This window comes from Canis lupus, chromosome 9 (genome assembly GCF_003254725.2).
Source record: "Canis lupus dingo isolate Sandy chromosome 9, ASM325472v2, whole genome shotgun sequence".
In the NCBI taxonomy this organism is placed as follows: Eukaryota; Metazoa; Chordata; class Mammalia; order Carnivora; family Canidae; genus Canis; species Canis lupus.
In genome coordinates, this window is record NC_064251.1 from 32,222,896 (window position 1) to 32,227,815 (window position 4,920).

A 4,920-nucleotide genomic window follows, 5' to 3' on the forward strand; every position below is an offset into this window, starting at 1 on the left:
CTCAAGCTATTATAAGTCAGATGGGCCCTTAGTTAGCAGGAGTTACCTTGGAAGGTTTAAATGTATGTAGGCCTGAATACCTTTGCTTATTTTCAAATTGTCATCTGACAGTGACAGGAGTGACACCCTTGGGTGAAATCTCACTGATTTGATACTAGTTGACCAAAAATGTGGGGGATTCAAATTCCAGTGTGCTCAGCGAGGTACCAGGAAGGATAGGAGCAGTCAGGTAGAAACAGGGGCAGTTCAGAGTACCTGTGCTCCAGGAAGGTATCATCAGATACTAAATTCGAGCCCATTATAGCCTTGTGGGAAGTTCAGGACCTAGGGTGTTCTAACTTGTCCAGTTTCAAGAAAATCAGGAAATCTTGACTTTGATTGAAATCCTCAGTATATATTTTTTTAAATAGGCACCATCTAGACACATGTATTGGTTGGGTTTCACCAATGGGAGGCTCCTGAAGGCAAATGGTCCCCATGGTCACCATTTCCCTGGTGGAGAGGGAAAAGAGTAGATGAATAGAATGCACAGCAGTCAGAGGTTGTCATGGCAACCAAGTATGGGTACTGATGATGCCAAGGCAGCAAACTTCTTTCCTTCTTTTTTCTTTTTAAATTTGGCATTCAGAGAAAAACCAAGAAAGGTACCATGTGAATAAAAGGCCTTAATTTACCTGTAAAACAAGTTTGATTTTTCTCTCACACTGCTTTCCAGGCTTTGGGGAAACTTTGAGAGTTCAGGAGGTATTCTCATGGCTCCAAGGTAACTTTGCTACCCCACTTGTGGGCAGGCTGTGTATCTGAGCATAAATCAAGCAGTTTTCCAGAAGTTTTTCCACTGAGCAAGGGCGTAGCCCTTCCTGATATGTTAACAGTGTATATTTGGGGACTTGATAGGAAAAGGTGGAGAAGTAAATATGATACTGTCATCAGTCTTTTATAGTCCTGATAAAATATACTGAATGCTATCCTTTGTCTTCTCCTTTTATCTTCTGGAACTTCATTTTACTTCCTCAGACTTCTTTTCCAGACTTGGTGACAGAAATCCTTCAAGGTTGTAGAATGAAGTGGAAATTGCTTGGCCTGGGATTCTGGAGAACTAGGTGGACTGTGATACAAGCTAACAAATGACTTTGGACAAGCCTCTCTGAACCTCAGTTATACTCACTTGTAAGGCAGCAGTAATGAGGCAGGAGATTACCATGGTTTCAGGAGCCTCAGAATGAGGACAAAGAGCTAGGCTCAGTTCAAGCTTTGACTTAACCTAGATGTATGATCTTGGCTAGATCACGTCTCCAGGTCTCAGTTTCCTAACTGGCAAAATAAAGGTGCTCCTTAGTTCATTCATTCAACAAATTTGTTGAGCTCCTAACATGTGCCAGGCTGTTTAGAGGTTGGACTAATGTTGAATATTTCATAGTTATGTCTTAGCCTTTGTTGATTTAAGTAGGTTGAATATTGACCTCCAAAAGATGTGTCCATATCCTAATCCCTGGAACGTGTGAATGTGACCTTATCTGTGAAACAAAAGTCTTTGCGGATGTAACTAACTGATTTAAAGATTTTGAAATGAGATTATCCTGGATTATCTAGCTGGCTCCTACATCCTAAAACAGGTGTCCTTATAAAAGACATATAGAGAAGAGATCACAGAGAAGGAGGCCATGCAAAGATGGAGGCAGAGATTGGAGTTATGCAGCCATAAGCCAAGGAACTTTCCCAGCCACCAAAAGCTGGAAAAGGCAAAGAGGAATTCTCCTCCAGAGCTTTCTGCTAGAACATGGCCCTGCCAACACCTTGATTTTGGACTTTGGTTTCCATAAGTGTGATAAAATTAATTTCTGTTGTTGTAAGCCATGATAAGTTGTTATGGCAGCTTTAGGAAACTAATACAGATGGATTCGGGCCAAACATCTGGCAGCTTGCTTCTTTTTTTGTGGGACGACCATCTATGGATGCTGACAGGGCTTTCATGAAACCCCAGCATCATTTGGTTCCACTCAAAGCTCCCTGCAAGGAGAGTAATCCAAGATATTTCTTTCTGCTTGGGTTCCTACAGTCTCTGCCACATGACCATGCCATCTGTGGGGCCACTGGTTTACTAGAAAAATCTAACTCAAGGTTGCAAGACAGCAATGAGGGAGCCTGGAGGAATGCTTTGCCTAATAGGTCTATGAGTGAACATATTGGACCAGTCATATTCTTCCCCTTGGAGAGTTTGAAGCAAAGGCACAAAGAAGAGGATATTAGTTGTGAGAAGATGCAAAAGAAAGCAACATGAAGAACCCACGAGACAGTGGGAAATACAAACATCTAGAATTATAAGCTACAAAGGCTTTAGGTAAGCTGAAGCTATCAGGTAAAGAAAGTATACATATGCTTTTAAAAATAAATTCGTTAGGATTGGAAGTGGATTGGTTTCCACTAGTAAAAACAGTTTGCTTCCAAGTTTGAATTTTCAAAGTCTACTTACCTCTCTCTGCATTTGTTAATACATTTTTTAATTTCTCCATTTAAGGCCCTTATCAGGCTACCCAGGGACTATACCCAAATTCTTCTCTTTGGGCTTCTCACCTGGACCAGTGTTAAGGATGTTCATGTCCTGGGCACTAGGCTTTGCACCATGAAATAGAGATGAGAATTGGCCCAGCCCACAAATATCTTCTCCCTTTTCCCAGCTGGAGGACGTGCACATTGTCTTATAGAGGCTTTATCAAGACTTGCAATATATAAAAAAAATAAAATAAAAAGGCCTGCAGTACATGTCTGTCTGTTCTATCTCTGTGCCCTGGTTCAAACTTTTCCTGGATGCTGATAAATAAAAAGTGTCCTAATTCAACAACTATCACTTAGTCAACACCAGCATCACGTCAAGTGCCATAGTGGGGAGTTAGTGAATTATCTCTGATCCTCACAAGAATCATGTCAAAGGGAATTATGATCTCCCTTTTTAGAAATTCTTAACAATATTTATCTGCTGCAAGATTGTGGGCATCATAGAAAAATTGCCTAAAATGGCATACAGAAAACATTTCAGTGTCCATTGCTGCTGCTGCTACTACCGTGCCTTAGTCATGGATGAATCTACTGATGTGATGTGGGTTCCCCTGGAAGGGGACACTGTGGGCCACACAGGGCTTCTCATAGCCATTGGGGAAGTGACCAGCTCATATGGAAAGCACTGACCATGACCCCTTGCTTGACATTGGCAAGTACATGGCGTCCCCTGAAAGGCCTTGCTGCCTCCCTGAGAGGCCACGTTTTTTTTTTTTGTTTTTGTTTTTGTTTTGTTTTTACCTTGGTGTTATCTGTTATCACCTGCTAAAACCCCTACCTTCAGCTCTCTGTCCATACTGCCCCCTTTGCCCTTTGGTGCTGTTTAACACCAGTGGAATAACAAGCTGGTTCCCCTGCACTAGGTAGTAACATCCATTTCCATTCTCATCCCCAAGAAAATCTTTCAAAGGAGTCCCATTGACCCAGCTGTTAAAAGCCATTTGTGTGGAACCACCCGCCCCACTCCTTAAAGATGAACACTTTGATGGGTATCATACCAGTTCTTCTAGGCAAAAGTTTGCAAACCACAGCTGTGAACTGCATCCAACCAGAGCTGTGAACCGCATCCAGCCTGTTGCTTCTTTTTATAAATAAAGTTTTATTGGAATATCACCACACTCCTTACTGAACATATTATTGCGGCTACTTTAGCACTACAATGGTGGAGTTGAGTAATTGTGACTCAGCCAGTATGGCCACAAAGCCCTTTACAGAAAAGCTTGCTGACTCTTATGCTATAGTCCATTTGCTAGGCACATACCACTGTGTATACGTGTGTGTGCACACACAAACCCAGTTTATTGATCCATTAGGCATAGGCATGAAAGGTTTTATTAATTCCAGTAATCATCTCTAACTAGATTATGTTGTTCTTACTTCACCTCTGGGTACGGGCTCCTTTAGTGATATATTGGTCCACTCCTATAATTTTCAGCCACTTTGAGTCACTAAAAATTTCAGTCTGGTAAATGGATAAAAGAAGTTCTGTTTTTTGTTTGTTTGTTTTTTGTCTTAGAGAGAGAGAGAGAGAGAAGGCATACAAGTGGGGGTTAGGGGAGAGGGGGACGGAGAGAGGAAAAGAGAGAGAGCCCAACAGAGGGCTTGATCTTACAACCCTGAGATCATGACCTGAGCCTAAATCAAGAGTCAGATGCCCAACCACCTAAGCCACCAGGTGCCCCTGTTTGTTATTTTTAATTTTACTTTCAAACTCAATTTAAAGCACTTCTCTCTTCACCCTAGCAGTAGCACTAGGTACTTGAGGAAAGCAAATAACTTGGGTGCAAGATACTTCCCCAACTCTCTTTCCTCATCACAAAACTTCCACGGTTTGGGGAAGAAGTGGAGGGAGAGCTGGAACAATCTAAAAACTCCTTACCTTACAGGGTGAGGTTACATTCCTCTCTTTGGTTAGACAAACTCACTGATGTAGCTGTGTCCAGCCCCCTGAGGATAAGTAGTGGTTCCTACAGGCAATGTGGGCAATAAGTTGATTCCTCAGCACTGACAGCCCCTTAAGGCATCTGGCCACTTCTTCCAGTTGATTCCCAGCTGGTGACCGTCACCTCACATCTCTCTGATATGTCTCTGTCTGCATCTTTATCCCTGGATACTGCATAGGTCCTGACTGTAGCCTCTACCCTCATCCACTCTCCCCAACCCTCTCTAGGGACATGATTCCCTGCATCTGTTCCTCTTGTTCTCCCTTCCCCTGACTGACATTCAGCAAGAAAAATCACACCAGTCTCCCCTTTATGCAGACATTGGTTATCTTAAGATGGACTCTCTTAAAGTTTTATCTTCCCTTGGACACCTCTCACCTTTAGGGAGAAGAACAACAAAGCTCTCATTTCAACCCTTGTA

At 42.4% G+C, this 4,920-nt stretch overlaps 1 long non-coding RNA gene across 1 annotated transcript; it reads left to right on the forward strand.

Annotated features, from left to right (window-relative positions):
• The first annotated feature begins 554 nt into the window (after positions 1–554).
• Positions 555–2,718, forward strand: LOC112655547 (uncharacterized). Its single transcript, XR_003133761.3, has 3 exons — positions 555–763; positions 2,060–2,341; positions 2,519–2,718. It is a non-coding gene; the product is annotated as an uncharacterized LOC112655547 (long non-coding RNA).
• Positions 2,719–4,920: the final 2,202 nt, after the last annotated feature.